Source organism: Canis lupus, chromosome 5 (assembly GCF_048164855.1).
Source record: "Canis lupus baileyi chromosome 5, mCanLup2.hap1, whole genome shotgun sequence".
In the NCBI taxonomy this organism is placed as follows: Eukaryota; Metazoa; Chordata; class Mammalia; order Carnivora; family Canidae; genus Canis; species Canis lupus.
In genome coordinates, this window is record NC_132842.1 from 37,893,952 (window position 1) to 37,917,878 (window position 23,927).

At 43.4% G+C, this 23,927-nt stretch overlaps 1 long non-coding RNA gene across 2 annotated transcripts in view; it reads left to right on the forward strand.

Annotated features, from left to right (window-relative positions):
- The window catches only part of LOC140633572 (uncharacterized), a 92,422-nt gene that overhangs the window by 505 nt on the left and 67,990 nt on the right, over nucleotides 1-23,927 (forward strand). For both annotated transcript variants that reach the window (XR_012031153.1, XR_012031152.1), the window contains exon 2: nucleotides 22,210-22,293. This is a non-coding gene — a long non-coding RNA (uncharacterized lncRNA). The remainder of the gene's footprint in view (nucleotides 1-22,209; nucleotides 22,294-23,927) is intronic.

Here is a 23,927-nt window from a genome sequence, read left to right on the forward strand (position 1 = left end):
CTTGAAGCTGCGCTTACGAAAAATTCAGGAAATGTCAAATATCCATAGCAAGGAGGGGCATTGTGGGGGTTGCTTGAGTGAATCTGGTTCCATTCCTAAGACTGAGTCTTCCTTGAGTGAGTACAGGCCACCCACCCCCACTCCACCATTTCTTGGGTGTGGACAGCGACAGGGCCGAGGCCTCTTCATCTCCAGTAGCCCCCCACCCTGCCCCCCGGCGGACGCTGGCTATTCGGCTTGAGGCCCGGCTCTAGCCTTGCAGCGCCAGCCCCCCACCCAGCCCCGCCGCCTGCCATACCCCGGTGTCATGTCCTCAGTGCCCTGGCGCCTACCCGCCCTAGACTGCCCTGACAAGCAGCTCCCCTCTCCACCCCTTTGCGTTTCCCAACTCTCAAGGGACGTGGGCCTGAGGAGCCTCTGTACACCAAAGGCTACGGCCTTTTGCTGCAGTGGGAGCCTTTCCCCATTCACCCCCATCACCTCCCCTCCGAGAAAGCGGGAACAGCCCAGAATTGGCCAGGTGGATGGGTGGAGCCGGCCGAGCAGAGGATGCTGCCGGAGTGGCCATAGGATTAAAGAACAACAGGGTTCTTGAGCCGCGAAAGAAATGGAAGTAGCCAGGGATCCTTTCTTTGCAGTTAATGATGCTCTGTCAGGTGGGGGGTATCGCATCAGCCCAGGCCCTTGAAAAGAAAAGCCCCCGCCATTAGGCCTGACTCTGGGAAGGCGGGGAGCCCTCATAACAGCAGCAGGCCCAGCTCCGCCCAGGAACCGAGGAGACTGTAGCCTGGGGCAGGGGTGGGGGGTGGAGGGATGGGAAGTGGAGGGGGGTGGAGGGTGGCTTTGATGCTGGGATGAGAGCTAGGCCAGGGCCTGAATTGCCCGTTAAGTTTGTCTTGCTGGTGTTCTGGCTTGACCGCGAGGTTGTGAGCTGTCTTTTTCTTTCTATGCCACCAAAGGACTGCGCTTGGCTGTTGTCAGAGGAGCCAATGAAAGGCTTCCAGTCCAGGTCAGAGGTCTGGCCTTGGGCTGGAGCTGGGACTGGGGCTCTGGAGATGGGCAGTGAAGGGACATTTTGCAAACCCAGACCAGAACCCAAAGTCACAGAGTCTCGGTCTAAAATGTCTTCGTGCTACTCAGAGGTAACTTTGCAGTGTGATTTACTTACTTAGCTCGGGGAGGCAGAGCCCCCCTCTTCTAGAGGACCACAGTCTTTCCGGAGCTAAGACCTTACTTAAGCCAAAAGAAAAACTCTTTGTATAGATAAGTTGATAAGGATAGTAGTTGTTCAGGTCTCACCTTTGCTGGTACTGAAGTTCAGTATCATTATTCCCATTTGTCAGATGTAGAAAGAAATTGAGGGCAAGGGTCCTATACCTTGCTCAGTGGAAGATCTAGTAAATGTAGAGCTGATTTTCCAGATCTTTGCAGCCAAGCTCTCTCTACTTTGCTACCACCCTTTCTCAGCATCACAGACTTAAAAACCTGTTTTTTTTTGTTAAGTCATTTAAGCACATTAAACAAGGGAAGTTGGAGTAGTGATTTTGCAGCCAGCACTCACTCTGGGACTTGCTTGAACAATTAAAAGGATGGCAGTAAATACATCCTTTCTAAACTATCAAAGGAAAGCAAGATGGTGGTGGTAGTGTGTTGTTTGCTGTCCTGTTTCCTTGATTTAGAGGAATTAGCCAAGAGACAGATGGGGTTCCATTCCGGGTCTTTTCTGAGCTTTACTGAAGGATGAGGTGAAGAAACCACAGCCCCTGATTTGTAAGCAGAATGCGATTCAGAGTGTCTGGGAGGTAAGTGAGGATTATATTATGTTTCTACTTGGAACCTAAAGAGAAGTTTGGGCAAGTGCTATGAGAAATGTGTGCACGTATTCACATACTGTTCTGTGTGGAAGCCTGCCCTGATTCTGGAGACTGGATGGTGAGAGGCAGACAGCCTTCTTGTTCCCTGCCCTTGTGAAGCTCACGATCTTTTGAGGAGACAGACAGGCCATGCAATTTGAGGCTGTGATAAGTGCTAGGAGGGGTCTGAGTTGAGACCTGAAATCTGAGAAGCGGTAAGGCTGAGGGAGGTTGAGACAGATGGGACAGAAGGAGCCTGGGTGGAAGCCCTGTGTGGGAAAGGCCTGACGTGGAAGTGCTGATGGTAGGCCTCTGCAGCCACAGCTTGGCAAACAAGGTAGAAGTTGGCCTGGTGAGGAGGTCAGATATTATCCTCTTAAGGATTTTTTTTTTTAAGATTTTATTTATTCATTCATGAGAGACACACGGGGGGGGGGGGGGGGGCGGGGCAGAAACACAGGCAGAGGGAGAACAGGCTCCTCAAGTGGAGCCCCATGTAGGACTCGATCCCCGGACTCTGGGACCACGCCCTGAGCTGAAGGCAGCCGCTCAACTGCTGAGCCACCCAGGCGTCCCTCTCTTAAGGGTTTTAAGCAGCTTGTGACACATTCTGGTTTGTGTTCTAAACCTCTGTAGCAGCCTAGAGGCTGGTGGCTGGGGGTGAGGGGACAGAGTGAAAGGTGACAGGGAATGCAGAATGTTTGCTCCCTGACAGGCTGAAGGTGCCATATTTGTTCTTTTGGATTGGGTGAGCAGTAGGCCTGTGCTTTTTTTTCTTTCTACTTCATCTGACTTTGTTTACTCCTAAGGGGTTATCCCCTGCCCGGGTGTAACTTTTCTGCTAGAGTCAGATCCTTACAGCCCTGCGTTTCTGCTTGTGCTAATTACAGTTCCATCACTCCAACGTCAGTGTAAACACCTTCACCCTTACCAGATCATGGCCAGGGGAGGAGAGTGGGTTCACTTCTTCTGGGCTTGGCCCTGTTAGTAAAGCTCCTGGCCTTCCCAAGACCTGGAAGCTGAGTTAGTGTGAATTGGGAGAGGCAGGAATTCCAATTCACTGACAGACATTCATGGAACGCTTACTGTGTGCCGTGCCTGTGCTCAGTATGTTTTCATATGCACTGTTGCTTTAAAAAGCTGTGTTCTGAGTCTTACTCTCCCTTTTCGTCAGATAAAAAGTCAGAAGCCATGTTTTTAATTATTTATTAATTCCACCAAAAATTATTATGCACTTCCTGTGAGTCAGGCACAGTGCCAGGTGTCAGGGTTATAGTGATAAAAGAGAGAGACACGATTTTTGCCTTTTTAGAGCTCTCAGTCAGTGGTACGGGGGCCGAGGCAGGGTTGGGGGGGGATGTGCTTTCCCCTGTAATCTTCATCAGGGGAAAGATCAGCGCCTTCATTCATTTCTATATTCACTTGACATTTCTCAACCTTATTGCACATACTAAACACTGGAAGCCAGCCCCCTCAATTCAAACAGATTACCTGCCTCCACCTGTAGCCAAGTAGGGGACATAAGACATTAAACAAACAATTGATCGAAGACTGATTTAATTACAGTTAATACCAGTGATGCAATAGAAACTGCAGAGAGCAAAGTAGAGGGACACTGCCTACAGGCCCTGGAGAAGCTTCCCTGCAGCTCAGATCTGCAGAATGCAGTCTCTGCCAAGCTGGGCTCAGCGGCAGAAGGCTCAGAAGCAGAAGGGAGTCTCAAGGAGTGTTAGAGCAACTGACGATAGCCAGGGGTACCCTAATCCTTTGAGGAAAGGAGGGTATGTCATACCTGAGTTAGAACTGTGTTCTGGCCCTTGCTCCTAGGCTTTGTGACTCAGTGTGTTCATTTGTTTCAACTTTGAGGGCTGGGGACCTCGAAAGACAGATGTGCAGACATTGACCGCAGACTGCTGAGGTTCAATCCTACCCTCACAAATTCCATAGCCTTGGACAAGTTATCCAAACTTCATGTACCTCAGTTTCCTCCTCTGTAATATGAAAACTAATAGTAGTACTTACCACAGAGGGTTGAGTGGAACTTGAATGGAAAAATGCACACAAAACACTTAGAAGAGGGATCCCTGGGTGGCGCAGCGGTTTAGCGCCTGCCTTTGGCCCAGGGCGCGATCCTGGAGACCCGGGATCGAATCCCACGTCGGGCTCCCGGTGCATGGAGCCTGCTTCTCCCTCTGCCTATGTCTCTGCCTCTCTCTCTCTCTGTGACTATCATAAATAAATAAAAATTAAAAAAAAAACACTTAGAACAGCATTTGGCAAATTGTAAGTGCCAAATATACATTTAGGTGATTATTCAACATATGGCCATTTTGATGCAGGGAATGAGTTAGAATTTTAAGAGGAGTCCATTTCTTGGGTGTATCAAAACCTCAGAAAGAGACAAGTAATCTAAATGTAAATAGGGTTTTCATTGTCAATGAATAGTTAAAGCAATAATACTGTGGCTGTCATCACTGCTTTAACTAGTACAATTCTTGCAGGATGAAAGTTATGGTGTTTTCAGTTGTGTGGCTCGGTATCTTAAATAGTTCACCAAAGAGTTGATTTTAACCATGGCCAATATAGATGCTTGAATTTCAGTGGTAGCACATGTGTGATATAATGCTGAATGTGTGCTGAGTGATGATTCTGTTGTATTAAGCACTTGGATGACTTTGCATAATTCTTTAATTTTTTTTTTTTTTTTTTTTTTTTTACTTCCCATAGTTCTTAATCTCTTCAAACCTCTTGTGAAAAAGGGGTGATAGTCATGGTATCTGCTTCAGAGAGTTGTGAGCGCTGAAGGACATGATGTTTTTCAAATAACTTAGCTCAAAACCAAATGCACAGATATTTTTGTGGTACTTGAATTAATCTGTGTAACAGGAATATTTCAAAGATTTTAACTTGGTTGTGATAATATAGGTCGCTAGCTTCCTTTGCCCCATTTTTCTGTCAAGACCCTTGGTTTTCACTGTTTGCTGAGCAGGGCAGTAGAATGGTATGAAAAAGATGCATTCCAGAAGACCTCACATAATTCAAGAATAATTTCTTCGTAGCTGACTGTGAAGTCAGATTTGCATGCTATCAGTTTTGGCTACTGAGTCAAGATTTCTGTGAATATATTTCTGTGGCACACTTCAGATTTGATTTAGTTCAAATTCACATAAAATGCAAGTACACCGTTCATTTCAGGTGTGGGAGCTAAGTCTAAAGCAATCACTGAGAGCAGTGAATAGAAAGAGAAGGAAAAAAATAGCCAAGGGTAGTTCCCTTAATTTTTGCTTACAAAACACAGAAATTCCCTAGTAACATTGAAAAATCAAGTAATAGGTGGTTGGCAAATTCTGGAATAAACAGACTTAGACTTTGTCCAAAGTACTGCCACCTAATTGTTGATGGATCTCAGGTGAGTTACTAATCTTTAGACCCTCAGTCTTATCTGTATAATGGGCACAATGATTCATTCCTACTCTGTAGAGTGGTTCAGTAAATACCTCATAAATGCCTATGTCCTTCATACAACAGAACGGGGACCCTGGGAAAACGTGAGGATAAGGAATAACTGTCTAGACTTGGGGGGTCAGCAACTTTTTTGGAGACCCAATATTGTGTCATGAGGGTGATGGGGGGGCTGTGTCCTTTTTTCTAACTTGGCAGTTGTGCTTTGGGCCACCTTTTCTCCCCTGCCCCCTACTGATGCCACTTCTTTTGATCATTTATTTGTTCACTAATTCACTCATTCAACCAATATTGAAACACTTTCTAGGTACCAGGTGCCATGCCAGGCCCTGAGGATACAACAGTAAGTAAGTTCTAGGAATCCCCTGTTCTAATGCAGCTTAGTCTAATGGTGGGAGCAGATAATCCAAAGTCAACACCCAAATGATAACAATTTATTTATTTATTTTTAAAAGATTTTATTTATTCATGAGAGACACACAGAGGCAAAGACACAGAGAAGCAGGCTCCCTGTAGGAAGCCCAATGCCAGATCCCGGGACCCCAGGATCACGACCTGAACCAAAGGCAGATGCTCAACTACTGAGCTACTAAAGTGCCCCCAAATAATAACAATTTTAGACGTCGGTAATATCTATATAGGGAATTACAAAGGGATGTGACAGCAATTGGGGACGGAGCTGGCCCCTTCAGGGAAGTTGGGGAAAGCCTCTCTGGGCAGGCTGAAGGCTAAGGAGCAGGAGCCATGGAAATGCCCAGGAAGGAGGAGGGCACCTTGAGTGCAGAGACTAGGGCAGTCAAGAACTGATGTGTTCTAGGAATCCTAACACCTTGGGCCCGAGGCTGGGGTTGTTCATCTCTGCTGGAGGACATTTCTGGCCTCCTCCAGCTGACTTGCATCACACTGGGGCTGGCCCAGGCTCTGGACTCTGGAGTACACAGCCAAGTGCACCAGCCTCAGGCCCTGGGAAAGAATTTACAACCATCCTGAGCCTGTTTACCACCTGCCAAGGAGCCCTTGGAAGGCACAGGCTCTTTCTCAAAACCAGTTTTTACAGAGCTGTGTACAAACCAATTCAACCGGATAGGATTTTTTTTTCCTTAGGTAATCTCTTTTTAAAGTATAACATATTAATTGAACCACATGAAATTGCCGACATTCAACCACTTCTCATGTATAAAGATGGCAATTTCATGCAATTCAACATAGATTTCATGTGATTCAACATTCATAGAACTGCATAAATCAAGTGTACAACTCAGTGAATTTTCCCAAAGTGAACACAACTATGGAACTAGTGGACAGGTCAAAAAAAGAAAATACTACCAGCATTCTGGAAGCCACGTTCATGCCCTTCCCATCTCTAACCACCACCATAACCCACAACAATATTCACGATCTTGACTTTTATCACCATAGATTAAGGTCTATTTTTTTTATCTTTCTATAAATGGAAATACATAGTAGATACTTTTTTTGTATGAGATTCATCCATGTGGTTTCCTGTAGTTGTAGTTTCTGTTTTATTGCTATATACTATTCTGTTGTATAATTGTACTGTAGTATATTTGTTCATACTATTTTTGATGAATATATAGTTTCCAGTTTTTTTTTTTTTTTTTAAGATTTTATTTATTTGAGACAGAGACAGAGTACAAGCTTGGGGTAGGGGTAGAGAGAGAGGGACAAGCAGACTCCCTCCTGAGTGCGGAGCCTGATGTGGGGCTTGATCCTGGGGCTCAATCTCAGGACCCTGAGATAATGACTTGAGCTGAAGTCAGATACTTAACCAACTAAGCCACCCGACACCCCTCCAGTGTTTACTTTTAAGAATATTGCTTCTACAGGGCCCCTGCTGGCTCAGTGGGTAGAGCATGTGACTCTTGATCTCAGAGTCCTGAATTCAAAACCTGCATTGGAAAAAAAAAACAAACAAACCTGCATTGGGCATGGACTCTACTTAAAAAGAATAAATAAATAAAAATTTAAAAATAATAATACTGCTTTTAGGGCTGCCTGGCTAGCTCAGTAGGTGGAGCATGTGACTCATGATCTTGGGGTTGTGAGTTCAAGCACCATGTTGGGTGTAGAGATTACTTAAAAATAAAATCTTTTTTTTTTTTTTTAAGATTTTATTAATTTATTCATGAGAGACAGAGAGGCAGAGACACAGGCAGAGGGAGAAGCAGGCTTCCTTCGTGGAACAAGGGACCTGATCCCAGGACCCAGGATCATGCCCTGAGGTGAAGGGAAGATGCTCAACCATTGAGCCACCCACCTGTCCCCAAAATAAAATCTATAAAACAAAACAAAAAAAGAGTATTGCTTCTGTTAATAGTCCTACATGACTTATGTTGAAGACATGTTTGTGTATCTATGGATGTACAATAAAGTAAACCAGAGGACTGGTTTAGCTTTAGTGAGTATTTCAGTTATCACAAGTGGTTGTAGTAATTCACACTCTCTGTACTTCTTTATTATGTTTCCTTGCTGCCTAGGTCTTGGGCCAGGTTCTATGTAAAGAATGAATAGAGGCGGTTGCCTGGGTGGCTCAGAGGTTGAGCATCTGCCTTTGTGATCCCGCAGCTCCAGGATGGAGTCCCACATCGAGCTCCCTGCAGGGAGCCTGCTTCTCCCTCTGCCTGTGTCTCTGCCTCTCTCTCTGTGTCTCTCATGAATAAATAAATAAAATCTTAAAAAAAATGAATAGAGGGGAGAGGTGTCTGGGTGGCACAGTTAAGAGTCTGACTCTTGGTTTCAGTTCACATGATCTCAGGGCTGTGAGATCAAGCCCCACACTGGGCTTTGTGCTCAGGGCAGTCTGCTTGAGATTCTCTCTCCTGCCCCTCCCAATCCCTTTAAAAAAAAAAAAAGATTTTATTTATTTATTCATGAGAGACACAGAGAGAAAGAGAGAGAGAGAGAGGCAGAGAGACAGGCAGAGGGAGAAGCAGGCTCCACGCAGAGAGCCCAACGTGGGACTGGATACCGGGTCCCCAGGATAACGCCCTGGGCTGAAGGCGGCGCCAAACCACGGAGCCACCCAGGCTGCCCTGCCCCTCCCACTCCTGTTCTCGCTCACTCTCCCTAAAATAAATAAATCTTAAAAAAAAAAAATGAATGAATGAATAGAGAGGAGATAATCATGACATGATTCATGAAATGAGTCTCTATTTGTGTAGTGATTAAGAGCACAAGTGGATTGAATTGTTACTCAGTGCTTCTATTTACCTACCATCTCTGTGATCTTGGGCAAGTCACCCAACATCACTAAGCCATAAGTTCTTTACCTGTAAAATTGGTTAAGCACGGTAGTTCTTATCTCAGAGTCTTTTACTCATTCCTTTACTTGAAAAACGTTTGTGGAATGCCTACTGTGTGCTGCTCTGTTTTGGACACTGAGAATTCAGGGGCGAAAAGATAGATGAGGATTTGCTCTCATGGAATGCATGTATGTTCTAGTTAGAAGATGCAGATAATAATGGAACAAACAAATAATTAAGGTAATTTCAGATAGTGATACAGTCAATGGAGGCAATAAAACAGGGTGCTATGACCAAGCAATGGGGGAAGCATAGAAGCAGAGTCAGGATGGTAGTGATTGAGCTGAGATCGATGATCAGAAGGCAGCTGTAGGTGGATCCGAGGGAAGAACACTGCGCAGAAGGGCCAGCTGGTGCAAAGGACATGAGGTAGGGACAGGTTTGGTGTATGTGAGTTGCAGAATGAAGGTTGATCTTGCAGGAACTAACTGACTAATGGGTGGGCTCTTTGGGATACAACAGCAGAAATAGGCAGGGGCCAGGTCATGCAGGGCCTTGAAGGCTGTGGTAAGGAGTTTGCATTTTATTTATTTAAATTTTTAAATTATTTTTAAAAGGATTTATTTATTTACTTATTTATTTGAGAGAGAGAGAGGTAATGGGGAGGGAGAGAGGAGATCCCAAGCACACTCCCTGCTGAACATAGAGCCTCTTGCAATGCAGGGCTTGATCTTATAATTCTGACATCTTAACCCGAGCCAAAATCAAGAGTCAGATACTTAATTGACTGAGCTACCCAGTCGCCTCTTACTTTTTAAAATGTATCTTAAGGTTTTATTTTTAAATAATCTCTATACCCAACATGGGGCTCAAACTCACAACCCCGAGAACAAGAGTTGCACACTTTGCTGAGCCAGCCAGGCACTCCATATTTTATTTTAGTATCAGTGGAAGTCATTGAAGAGTCTTAAATGGGACCACCATGAGCTACTTTATGTGAAGATTAAAAGAGATTTTATATATATAAAAATAAAACTTAACACAGAATCTGGCATGGAGTGATGTTTTGTAAATGTCAGTAGCTGCTACTGCTGTTATTATTTTTTTTATTTTTATTTTTTTAATTTTTATTCACCCATGATAGTCACACAGAGAGAGAGAGAGAGGCAGAGACATAGGCAGAAGGAGAAGCAGGCTCCATGCACCGAGAGCCCGACGTAGGATTCGATCCCGGATCTCCAGGATCGCGCCATGGGCCAAAGGCAGGCGCCAAACCGCTGCGCCACCCAGGGATCCCCTGCTGTTATTATTATTGATGCTCTTAAAGAATCTAAAAATTTTCATCCTCACTGAGGATCAGGAAGCCAAGGCATAGAGCCATTGCCATCCATGTGTAAATTCAATCCAATCGGAGAAGAGGATATAAATTTCATTAATCAAAGGAACTGCTTTTCATCGTCTCTTTTCCAAATGGGAATTTTAAGGCAGAGGATTTTCTTTGTGGTCAGCAATTGTTTGAAGCCAACCAAACTCAACTCTTTCAGTCCCATTCTGCCAAAATGCCCAGTGTTCAGTCACTTGGGTGCCATTGGCTGTGGCCCCATCCATCATTTAGGGCTTGGAAAGGCTCATGATTAATCATTAATCCATCTGCCTCTGCCCCGGGTCTGATGGATCAAGAATGGGGAGGGTATTCCCTGCCCTCCACCTTGGGTGGAGGTTTGCTGAGATGCTGTCCAATTGCCGGCCTTTGAAGGTAGCTGTGTTTAATTTTCTCTGAATGAACGCGAATTGTGTGATGAAACCAGGGAAAGTTTCTTAGGGTGTGGAACACTTGTTTCTGGGCAAAGTGCCCTTCTCTTAGTAAGGATGTTTTCAACCCTTTACTCATCAGTATTATTTGAGCTTGTGCTGGGTGCCAGGTGCCAGGCACTGCGTAGATGTGATATAAAGAGTGCCATTCTTACCCTTACAGAGTTTCCAGTTTAGTGAGACATACATTCACCAAACAACTGCACCAATATAAACATAAAATGACGGCAGTGATCGGTGCTCTGCAGGAATAAAATGAAGGCTGGGGCTTTGGGAAAGTTCCTCTAGTATGTAATGATACCTGAGCTGAGCCCAAAAGGATCACTGATGATAAGTGGGTTTAGAGGGTGGAGTGAGAAGTATTCCAGGCCAAGAACGGCACACACAAAGGTCCTGAGGTGGGAGGGAGCAGGCATGGTGAACCTGAGGATGAAAGAGAAAGCCACTGTGACTAAAGGATTGAAAATCCAGTAGACTCTAGGCCCAGAAATAGCTAGAGATAGGGGCGAGGGGACAGATCATAGAAGGCTTTGGAGGCTATGGAAAGATGTGCAGTTTTATCCTTCTCAAGGACCACAGGATACTATTAAAAGTCTTGAAGCTATGGGTGTAGGAGTGTGAGTGTGAGTGTTAGGGAATATGTCATTCCATCCTAGAGGTGATAACAGAGTAGTTTTTCCCAGTTCCAGGGTGTCGCACTATCCTTGTGGCTTCCTTGAAGTCTGGCCACATGTTTGCAAATAGTTCCTTTATCAAACTCTCCTCAGATGACTGAATTTCTTCTGTTTGACTTAACAGAGAAATCGCATTGGCTGGATGAAGCAGGAGGAAACTTCACCAGTTACTTAAACTCACTCCTTTGTTTTACTTGTAACAAGCACGCATTACTGGATTTTGGTTTCTAGCCAGTCTGACAAGCTCTGTCTTTTCAATGCAGAGCGGTACATTTCAGTTTTTCATGTATTTATATGAGAACTGAAAATTACTGAATTAGTTAGAGTTCTTTCTGTGTTATTTTTAGGGCTTTTTGTATTGCATATGTATATGTTGAGATTACCTTTTAGAGCAGTTTTTAGATTTTTTAAAAAGATTTTTATTTATTCGTGAGAGAGTGAAAGTGGGTGAGAGAGAAAGAGCACCAGCAGGGAGAGGGGCCAAGGGAGAGGGAGAAGCAAATACCCCACTGAGCAGGGAGCCTGATGCAGGGGCTCCATATGGGCCTCCATCCCAGGACCCTAGGACCATGACCTGACTAGAAGGCAGGTGTTTAACCCACAGAGCCACATGCACAGCCTCCTTGTGTGCTGGTTTTTATTTTTGTTTTTCCTTCTACTTTCTCATCCTGTGGACTGAAGTGTTTTGTTTTTTTTAAACATCCCATTCTTTCCCACTGGTTGCTGTGAAGGTTATAGTGTCCGAGATACTTAAATATCAATCACAATTTTTGACCTCTTAAGCAACACAATACAAGGAACTTAAATTAACTTAAATCCTTAACTTTCCACCTCCCTTCCTCCCCCCCTTTATATTCTGCTATTTCAATGTGTTCATTCTGTATTTATTTAATTAGTTAATTATTTATTTATTTTTCAGAAGAGATGAGACATTGTTGTTTCTTTATGTGGTCAAATACTGTTTATTGGTGGCTTACAGAACCACTCATCTCTTTGTTCACTGTTCCTTTTTATAAGTGTCTGAGATTGCTTTCCTTCTGCCTGAACTTCATCCCTCAGAGTTTCCTTCAGTGCCTGTTGGTAGTAAATTCTGTTTTCATCGGTTTGAAATTTACTTTCTTTCCCCTCATATTTGAATTCTTGGATAAATTCTTGAACAACTGTTACTTCGTCTCAGCACATTGAAGATAACCTTCTGGTTTCCATTGTGGCTACTGAGAAGCCTGTGGCCCCTCTAACTTCAGTTTCTTTGTCATCGATCTATATTAGTCCCAGGTCCTCTGCAGTTTCACTATGATGTAAGTAGTTGTGAATATATTTTTCTTTACCCTTCTTGGGATTTCTGGGTCCGGAATTTGCTGTCTTACAACAATTTGGAAAAATTCTCAGCATGGCCGGCACCATTGTGAAGCCAGTGAAGTGCCTAGGGCACCAAATTTAAGGAGGCCCTTAATTTTTATTTTATTATTTTTTAAATTTATATTTGTGTAAATGGAGAATTGGCCCTGAGACTGAGTGTCTAAAATAAATTTTATCCCGTAGGTTCCTCACTCACTTCACTCTAATTCTGGTCCTGACTCTACAAACACTCCTATTCCTTATTCTTTCCTTTATTTTCTTTGGTAAATACAATTAAATATATATTAGACCATCTTATTCTAACCTCCAGTGTCACATACACAGTTTTTGTATTCTTCATCTCTTTATATCTTTGGATTTTTAGATTTCTTCAGATCCATTTTCTAGTAAATGAATTCTGCCTTTAACAATATCTTATTAGATAAAACTAATTTATCTTAGTTTTAATTTTTTGTTGTTGTTGTTCAAAATTGGCTTGGTTACTTTTTATAGTCTTTTATCCCTAGTCCATCTATTTAAGGCTCACATTTATTTCTTGAAATAAGGCCACCTGGGAGGCTTATTCAGTTAAGTGTCCAACTCTTGACTTCAGCTCCGGTCATGATCTCAGGGTTGTGAGATTGAGCCCCAAGTTAGGCTTTGCACTGAGCATGGAACCTGCTTAAGATTTGCTCTCTCTGGGGATCCCTGGGTGGCTCAGCGGTTTAGTGCCTGCCTTTGGCCCAGGGCGCGATCCTGGAATCCCGGGCTCCCGGTGTGGAGCCTGCTTCTCCCTCCTCCTGTGTCTCTGCCTCTCTCTCTCTCTCTCTCTCTCTCTCTGTTTATCATGAATAAATAAATAAATAAAATGTTCTATGTCATATTTTTGTGGATTATGCAGGTCTGTTGTTCAAGCAGATTCTCACTTATGGTGGCTTATGTCCTTGTGTGATTTGTGATTTTTAGCCTTAGGCCCAGTTTCTTGGAACTTTATGGGCATTCCAGAATACATTGGATGAAATTGTAGTGTAGTCCTTTAGAGAGAATTTATATTTGTTTTTAACCATTCCTGAAGTTTATTTCTACCTGGAGCTACTTAAATGTTCTGCTTGAGGTTTTCAAATACAGAGCATATAGGTAGCATGAATTCAGTGTATAAACTCATGTGAAGGCAGGTTTGTAGGTATGAATTTTCATGGGAGATTTTAGTTTTCTTTGCTCATCCAATATTAGTGTTTGCCAAACAGATTTCCTTGAGGCCCCTTCTGTACTTTAGATATATTTCTCATTCACGCTTACCCTGAGGTTATGACTCTTTACGGATCCCCCTCCTCCTTTTTTTTAAAGATTTTATTTACTTATTCACGAGAGACACACAAACAGAGGCAGAGACATAGGCAGAGGGAGAAGCAGGCACCCTGAGCCGGACGTGGGACTCCATCCCGGGATTCCAAGGATCATGCCCTAGGCCGAAGGCAGATGTTCAACCGCTGAGCCACCCAGGCGTCCCTTTTTTGAGGGGCTTCTATTACACTTCTTACCTTGTGAGGTATTACCTTCTACTTACCTTTGTTTCCTTCTTACCTTGTATCTTCTCTCTTCCTCATTCCTTGTATTAATCAGGATGGGAGCTTCATGTCACCAGGATTTTGCCAATAGAGTTAGTGTAAAGCTGTCTTGTGCACTTGTGTTCCAGAGTTCCTCTCTTTTTTTCTTTTCCTTACTTTTCTTTTTGGCCTCTGCATATTTTACCTTTTTTTTTTTTATTCCAATTCAACAATGTATTTTTGAAAAAATTACATATTTTATTCACCATTTGGAATTGTTTTCATTGGGAAAGCCATCCAGGGTATTTTGACTATCATACTATAAGAAAGTGAAGCAATTCTTTTACGTTCCCAGAGAAAGAGGTAGAGTGGTATAGTATGAACAGTTTGAAGGCCAGATCATACGGAGTTCAAATCCACATTTAATTCTTACAAGATCAAGGTGCCTGCTGGCTCAGTTAGTAGAGCAAGCAACTCTTGATCTCAGGGTCATGAGTTCAAGCCCCCTGTGTGTTGTAGAGTTTACTTAAAAAAAAAAAAAAAATTCTTACAAGAACCCTGTGAGGTAGTTATCATTGTTGTCTTCATTTTATAGTCAAAAAGACATATCGAAAAAAAACAAAAACAAACAAACAAAAAAACAAAAAGACATATCGAAAGCCATAGGATAGAACCAGGAACCAAACCCATGTAAGAGACTGGAGCTTATGCTTTTACCTTCAGTGATATTCTGTCTTTCTAACACAACAGGCCACTGAGTCCTAAAAATTCAATACTTATCTAAATATAAATGCACTGAAATAGTTTATCTGTTGGGGGGACAGAGATAACAAAGATAAACAAGATAGAGCTGGGGTGCTGGCTTCTTTAGTTGGTAGAGCATGTGATTCTGGATCTTGGGATTGTAAGATTAAGCCCTATATTGAACATAGAGCTTAATTAAAAAAAAAAAAAAGGAACTAAAACACTAGATAACAGACATCATGATTTTGGGATCATGTTCCTTGATTGGCTATGAGGGAGGAAAAGGGGCAGAGTAAAAGATGATTCCACATTTTTTAGTGATCTGATGGATGGTACCTTTAGGAATAGGGAAGTCGGAAAGAGCCAAGTTTGTTTTTGTTTTGTGCCTTAGTTTCTTCATGTGTAAAGATATGTGGTTGGACTGACCTAAAAGGATTTTGTGGTTTTAGACTACCCTTGAGGCTTCAGGATTGGCAAAACAATTCAGGAATAATTGTCTGGTAGTCAGCTGGAATTTGGGGCTGGGATCTGGATGGAAGTTCAAGTTTCAGTGAATGGATATGTTGACCTGAGTGAGACATTGGGAAAGGGAGGGATGATAGTTGAGGCCATAGAGGTAGGTTAATAGAGGAGGATGGGATCTTTGGGGGTGATGATTGTGACATACACTACAGGGGGTGTATTAGTTTGCTAGGGCTGCTGTAACAAAGTACCACAGATGAGGTAGCTTAAATGATATAAAATTATTAGCTCACAATTCTGGAGTTCACAGTTCTGGAGGCTAGAAGTTGGAGATCAAAATGGCAAAAGGATTGTTTTCTTCTTAGGCCTCTTTCCTTTGCTTGTAGATGGCCGTCTTCTCCCTATCTTCACATGATATTCCCTCTTCCTATGTCCTGATAAATCCACCAGTCGTAGTAGATTAGGACCACCTAATGACCTTTAATTACTTTTTTTTTTTAGATTTATTTATTTATCCATGACAGACAAAGAGAGAGAGAGAGGCAGAGACATAGGCAGAGGGAGAAGCAGGCTCCTTGCAGAGAGCCCAATGCGGGACTCGATCCCAGATCCCAAGAACACAACCTCAGCTGAAGGCAGGCGCCCAACTGCTGAGCCACCCAGGCGTCCCTCATTAATTACTTTTTAAAGACCCTGTCTCTAGGGACACCTGAATGGCTCAGTTACTTGAGTATCTGACTCTTGATTTCAGCTCAGGTCATGATCTCAGGGTCATGAGATTGAGCCCTGCATCAGGCTCTGTGCTCAGCCCAGAGTCTCCTCAAGATTCTTTCCCTCCCCTTCTGGCTCTTCCCTCACTCGTACTCATTCACTTTCTTACTCTCTTTCTCAAGTAGAAAATAAAATGTTTATAAGACCCTATCTCCAGGGACGCCTGGGTGGCTCAGAGGTTGAGTGCCCGCCTTGGGCCCAGGGTGTGACCCCGGGGTCCCGGGATCGAGTCCCACATCAGGCTCCCTGCATGGAGCCTGCTTCTGCCTCCGCCTGTGTCTCTGCCTCTCTCTGTGTCTCTCATAAATAAGTAAATAAAATCTTAAAAAGAAAAAAAATTCTTAAAAAAAAAAAAAAAAAAAAGACCCTGTCTCCAGATACAGTCACATTCTGAGGTTCAGGGTGTTGGGACTATAACATAATGGATTTGGGAGAGATGCAGTTACACTCACAACACAAGGCAAGAATCAGGGGCAGAGGAGGGAGAAGGGAGGACAATGGAAGAATATGGTCACCCAGAGAAACCAAAGGAGGAGAAAGGTGCTGGGAGAGAGGTAGGTCACCCAGAGAAACCAAAGGAGGAGAAAGGTGCTGGGAGAGAGGTAGGTACTACCCTGGGAGTAGTCCAGAAGGGCACCTGGATTAACAGTGGGAGTACCTGAGGACTACCTACAGGAAAGGGAGGTGGGAGATCAGGCTTTGAGGGTTTGAGGCAGATGCCAGCATGGCAAGAGAGTAGAGGCAAGGCCAAGCAGCAAGCTTTTGGTTTCACTTCTAGACACAATAGATATTCCAAATATATAATTATTGAATGAATAAAATAGACTTTCTTTCCTCCCTCCTCTGATACTCCGTGATCCTAGGATTAGTTTCTCTTTAGAAATCCTGAGGTTGGGGATCCCTGGGTGGCTCAGCGGTTTAGCCCCTGCCTTTGGCCTAGGGTGTGATCCTGGAGTCCCGGGATTGAGTCCCACATCAGGCTCCCTGCCTGGAGCCTGCTTCTCCCTCTGCCTGTGTCTCTGCCTCTCTCTCTCTGTGTGTCTCTCATGAATAAATAAATATAAAAAAAAAATGAATAAATAAATAAAATCTTAAAAATGAATAAATGAAGGGTAAATTAAAAAAAGAAAAAAAAAAAGAAAGAAATCCTGAGGTAATGCTGCATTCCAAGACCTTGGCCCTGAGCTTATTCTTTGATGTGGCTGGATCTTGGGGACAGGCCAAGGAGAATAGAACATCTTTTCTCTGAGGGAGGGAAGGAGGAAGGGAGAGAGAGAGAGCACGAGAAAGAGAGAGAGAGAGAGAGAAAAAATGAATTGAGTGAACCAAACCAAACTGCATTATCAGTAAACTTCCATATCGTGAAGAAGAGAATAGGGTGACATGAGGTTGGAGAGGTCTTCAGGGTTATTTTGCAATTTTCCTGTCTGCCCTTCAGAAATGAAGAGGTTGTTCATTCATTCATCGAAAAAAAATTTTAATTAAGCACCTACTCTGAATTGGGCACTGAGCTAGGCAAGAGGGAGATATCAGTGAAGCAAGTATCAAAGATTTATTGACTGCTTATGTAATGCCATGTTCTTGTTAAGCACTTGGTATACCTCCTGCCTTCAAGGACAATGTAACCCAGGGACTGTTGGTGTTTCATTTACTTTTTTTACAGATGGAGGATAGGCTAACTGAAGCTTAAGATGGTTTGATGGCTCACTGTGGGTCATAGAGTTATAAGTAAGCAACTTGGATACATCCCAGGGGCAACTTTTTCCAGCCTTAGTTTCACCTAGGCTCCTGGAGCTCCCCCCAGGGTACAGTAAGGGGCTGGCTTGGGGTCCTGCGTGAGTCAGGCTGAACTGGGGATAAGCAATCAAAGTTCCTGCTGTTCCATCCTGTCCTTGGCCTGAGCAAGGACACTATGTAAAGGGACGGATGTGGGCTAGGATAATAACGCCAAGTCACTGCTGATGAAAGCCTTGTGTGTTCACCTCCCCCCAGCCACCACCTGAAGCCTGTCTCAGCTACTATCCTTGTTGTTACACTCACATCCCTCTCAGCTCCACTGACAACAGCTGGAATTGTGGCTCATGAGCCAAAGATGTGTTTCCTTCCTTCTTTGGGGCTACCTCAGAGAATACAGCTGGATTCTGAAATCTTATTCTCCAATGCCTGGGATGCCCCTCTGGTTCCAGATAAAGGGAGAAGCATGGGTTCTGTGAACTCTTTTTGAGTGGGATCGTGACGAAACAGTCCAGTGATCTCTTTCTTCTATTTTGAAGTGAAGAGGAAGATGGCCACACTACTGACCAGTGAGTCAGTGGGTATAGGGACTGAATACCATATTTGGGTGGAGAGTCAGGAGATAGAATGAAATTTGATGAATCACCCCCCTGACCAATCTAATCTGGAAATCAGAGAAGCCTGAAGACTTAAGGAGTACACAGAGATGTTTATACAAGGATGTTCATCACGTTGTTTTAGTAGTAGCAACCTACATGCCCATGTGTAGAGGATTAATAAAATCAACTTTAGTTGTTCACAAAAGAAATCTAAGGGGTGGCTGGGTGGTGCAGTTGGTTGGGCATGGTTTTGGCTCAGGTTGTGAACTTCTATTTGTGGGACTGAGCTCCATGTAAGGCTCTGCGCTCAATGCAGAGTCTGCTTCAGATTCTTTCTGCCTCCCCATTCCTCCTTCCAGCTCACTCTCTCTCTCTCTCTCTCTCAAATAAAGAAAAATTTTTTAAAAAGAAGTCTAAGTTGCCATTGAACAGTGTGTGGTGAAGCTATCAGGTATAGGTAGAGAAAGGTGTTCAAGAATGATAATTAAGTGAATAAAGCAAGCCACAGAAAAGTGTATGTGTGTATGTTTCTATAGCCATGGATGTTTTCTGGAAATACACATGAAAAACTCCTAACTGGTTACTTCTGAAGAGTATGAATGGAGGTTTGAGTGAGGAGTGAGACTTTAGCTCTTTATATTCTTATGTACTTTTTTTTTTTTTTTCAGATAACGAGCATGTATTGTTTTTGTAATACGACAATAGTGATAAAGTGGAAAAAAGAAATGCTTAAGGTTGACAATCCAGGGCAGCCCAGGTGGCTCAGTGGTTTAGTGCCGCCTTCAGCCCTGGGCCTGATCCTGGAGTCCTGGGATTGAGTCCCACATCAGGCTCCCTGCATGGAGCCTGCTTCTCCCTCTGCCTGTGTCTCTGCCTCTCTCTCTCTCTCTCTCCCTCTCTCTCTGTGTGTGTCTCATGAATAAATAAATAAAATCTTAAAAAAATAAAGAAATATATATGTATTTTTTAAAAAGGTTGAAAACCCAAAGGCATTGAACAATTCAGCACTGAATTCAGTAGTGCTGAGGGCAGGAGGAACCACCATGTGGGGCCTGAGATGACTTTGCACGATGGAACTTTCTCTTAGCCACTGCTTGCAGAAAATGCTTTGACCAGCCAAGGCTGGACACAGAGGCAGGAACTGGCAGGAAATCACTATTTGCAAGGCTGGCTCAGTGACAGAAAGTCTAAAGGAAAATCAAGGCCAAAGTTCAACTCCAAGAACAGGGATTGGAGTCTCTAATAACAATAGCTGACACATACTGAGTACTTATCCTGTATCAAAACAATGTGCAAATTGCTTTACTTAGCATTATCTCATTTAAATTTTCACAACAAACCTATGAGATAGCACTATTATCCCAATTTTGTAGATGAGAATATTGAGGCTCAGAGGGTCCAAAAACACACAATTCGAATTGGTAGGATTGGGATAACCCTGGTTTGTCTGTTTCTGAAGGCAGCTCTCTTACTACCTCCTGAATATTACTCTGTGTTGAAATCTAAGGCCCTGAGATCCAAGAATAGGACATCCTTACCATCAAGGAGCAGCCAGGCTAGCTGGGGAAGATGACATTTATGCATGTGGACTATAAAGATTTTCTTTATTTATTCATGAGACACACACTCACACACACACACACACACACACACAGAGGCAGAGACATAGGCAGAGGGAGAAGCAGGCTCCATGCAGGGAGCCTGACATGGGACTTGATCCCAGGTCTCCAGGATCATGCCCTGGGCTGAAGGCAGCGCTAAACTACTGAGCCACCTGGGCTGCCCTGGACTATATATTTTATATATGGCACACATCCGGATAAACCTGGGCTGCAAAGATGATAAATGCTATTTGGATCTTAAATTTAGGGAGATCTACAAGGCCTGAAGTTGTACATAAAGGCATCTTGGAGGAGGAAAGATGTAAATCAGGTCTGGGAAGGATGGATTGAATTAAGAGAGGGGTGAGGAGAACATTCCAGAGAAGAGAATGCATAAGTCGTGCAGAAGTCTGTTCTGTTGTTTCTGAGACAGTGAAGCATCTTGCCTAATCAGTGAGAGTTGTGTATGGGTGATAAGTGGGCAGTGTGTGTGAGGAGGGAAAACAGAGCATCAGAAGTCATTCTGAAGGGTGAAAACTTGTAGAAGAGTTGTGACTTAACACAGGAGGAAGTCAAGAGCCTCTGAAGGTATTTTTGGGCAGTGAGGAGACACTGAAAAGTGATGCTTCAGAGAGATTAATCCGACAGAGGTGTCAAAATGACTTGGAATGAAGGACAGAGCCATGGGAAAACATAGGTGTGGGGTGACGGAGGTGTCAGTGGGTACTATAGGAATGAAGCAAGAGGTTCAGGGTGAGAGCTGCTGTAAAGGGAGAGAGGTAGAGGAGGCAATAGAACTTGCTGATTGAAAATAAACAGACTATAAAATCAGGGGTCCAAACCAGATAATTGTGGGACTTCAAATCCATGTGTCCAAAGAAGGGAAAGCCTATATCTGGAACAGGGAATTGGAAGAGGGTTTGCTGTTGGAGGCAAGGTGGAGACAGATGGTGAATTGTGTCTTCATTAGAGACCTCTGTTTTCCCTATGACTGTAAGACAGTGTAGGGACTTTTTCTGTTTTCTTGATCGTGTGATGCATAGGACTTCCTTTGTTTGGACCAGTTCATTCATTCAGCAGTTCTTTATTAAGCTGTCATTATGGTATGATTGTTGGGAACACAGCATTGAGAAGTCAGATCTGGTCCCTGTCCTCATGAAACGCAGATACTGAACAAGAAATTATAAGTGTTCTTACTACGCCCTTAGTATCAAGGTGGCATTTCTTCTCCTAGACCAGTCCTCCTCCCTACTCCCCCAGCATACACCAGCTGGTAAGGGCATTTGTGAAACATTTTACTGTACATCGTGTCTTGTAATAAAAAAATATCATCTGGGGCGCCTGGATGGTGCAGTTGGTTGAGTGTCTGACTCTTGGTTTTGGCTCAGTTTGTGATTTCAGGTCCTGGGATTGAATCCCATGCTGGGCTGTGTGCTCAGCATAGAGTCTTCTTGAGATTCCCCTTCTCCTTCTGCCCCTCCCATGTGTGCTTGCATCTCCCTCCATCAAATCAATCAATCACTCAATCAATCTTAAAAAAAAATATCACAACCATTCATTATTTTCTTTTCAACAAATATTTATTTATTTATTTATTTATTTTAAATTTTTATTTATTTATGATAGTCACACAGAGAGAGAGAGAGAGAGAGGCAGAGACACAGGCAGAGGGAGAAGCAGGCTCCATGCACCGGGAGCCCGACGTGGGATTCGATCCCGGGTCTCCAGGATCGCGCCCTGGGCCAAAGGCAGGCGCCAAACCGCTGCGCCACCCAGGGATCCCCTCAACAAATATTTATTGAGTGGCACTGTGGCTTTGTGTTTTTAGCCCTCATGCTCACAAACTAGTGGAGGACACAGATAAGTAAGCAGGTAGTGATAATATGTTGTAAGAATTGTACCAAGGAGTAAGTACCAGGTTGTGGGAGCAACTAAGAGGGATATGTGTCTGGGCAGATAAGTTTCCCTGACAAGAATAATGAGATGTGAGGCACCCATCTGGCTCAGTTGGTGGAGCATGTGACTCTTGATCTCAGGATTATAGGCTCCGTGCCCTATTTTGGGTGTAGACATTACTTAAAATAATAATAATAATAAATTCTTTAAAAGAAAAAAGAACAATCAAGTATTAGTCACACAAGGGCATGGGGTGTATGTTCTATGCAAGAGGATCTTCTAGTTCAAACACCTGGATGCTGCAGAGGCCTAGGCTTGTTGGGGAATGATTTACAACCTAGATTTTTATACCTAGCAAAACTACCGGTAAAGATGTGAAGAGGGAACGAAAGGCAAGACAGATGCTGAAATGCAAGGTTTCAAAAAATTTACCTGCCGTGCATCTCTTCCCAGGGAGCTAGTTGAGGACCTGCATCACCAAAATCAAGGAGTAAATCAAGAGAGCAAACAACATGTGAATAACTGCATGAAGCTCAGGTAGGTAGGGGCTACATCAGAAAAGGGTTCTAAAGGCATAATGAGGACTCTGGACATGATTGTAATGACAAAATTACCTACTAGTAGAGTGATATTAAAAAATTGTTTGTTTGTTTGTTTTTTTAATCCCAAGGACCCATTTGAGCAACCTTGTGATTGGCTCCTACCATATTAAATCGATAGTTTTTTTTTTTTTTAAGATTTTTATTTATTTATTCATCACACACACATACAGAGGGAGAGGCAGAGACACAGGCAGAGGGAGAAGCAGGCTCCGTGCAGGAAGCCTGATGTGAGACTTGATGCTGGGACTCCAGGATCACACCCTGGGCTGAAGACAGGCGAAAAACTGCTGAGCCACCCAGGGATTCCCTAAAGCTATAGTTTTCATCTATTTTAACTTTGTGTCCTTTTGGAAAGTATTCTGCTGAGTTTTAAAGAGTTTGGAAACTATTGTACTATTAAAACCTAAAACTGTGTATAGCTACTACTTAAGCTGCCTTGTGCAATTTGGCAGGGCTTCCAGAAGCTCCCAGGGCTGTGCAGGTTTCTAGAGCAGAGCAGTGTGGGAGAGGAGAGAGTGGTACAGGGAGGTGATAAGGCACAGCTACCAAATTTCAGGAGGACTCTTTGCTGGTCATTCTTCCTTCAGCAGCAAAGGTGATCCCTCGAATACTTTTGTTTACCATTTAAGTGCTGAAGCTGCCTTCCCCAGTGACTTCCAGACTGCCAACAAATAAATTTTAAAAATATAAACTTGGGGTGGGGGAAACACAGCATGACCATGACTCTTCTCCTACTGAACTTTATCACAGCTGGAATAAGGCAGGGTATGTATGAGAGGGAGTGGTGTATGTGTGTGTGTGTATCTTCAGTGGCCTCGAAGAAATTTGTGGATATGTTGTAACAGGGATCCAGGTATTCCCTAAATCTGAAGCCAAGGAGAACCTTTTCTTTCTGGATTTTCTTCGATATCTGCTTCTTAAGTACTATGTTAAAAGATCAGCCCACAAACCAAGCCACTTGTAATGGTTTTGCTATCCATACAAAGGGTATTCCTGAGTTCCCCATCAGCTAGGAGAAATCCTTATCCACCCTCTCATGACCAACCTCTTTCCCTACTCCTAAGCAAGTGAATTTTAAATACCACTCTAAAGTTGTTGGCTGGTGACCTGGAAAATTTCTTTTGCTTTTTTATCGTGTTAATGGCCCATCAGTTTAAACGTCCTACCCCCAGAAACTTTCTTTCTAACTAGACTGAAGAGGGAACAGAGATTAAAAAAAAAAAAAAATGAAAGAAAGAAAGGATTCCTATTTCTAAGGGCCTTGGGAAGATTCCAAGATGGTCAGGCCTGATTGAATGGAAGGAAGGAATTTCATTTGTTTTGATCAGTCTGTACAGCACCTAGCCGATGTAAAGGCAAATGTAAATTAGGATCTTATTGAATGACTTTAAAGGAAAGTGATAATTTTTTTAAAGATTTTATTTATTCATGAGAGACATAGAGAGAGAGAGAGGCAGAGACACAGGCAGAGGGAGAAGCAGGCTCCACGCAGGGAGCCCGATGTGGGACTTGATCCCAGGACTCTAGGATCACGCCCTGGGCCGAAGGCAGGTGCTAAACCGCTGAGCA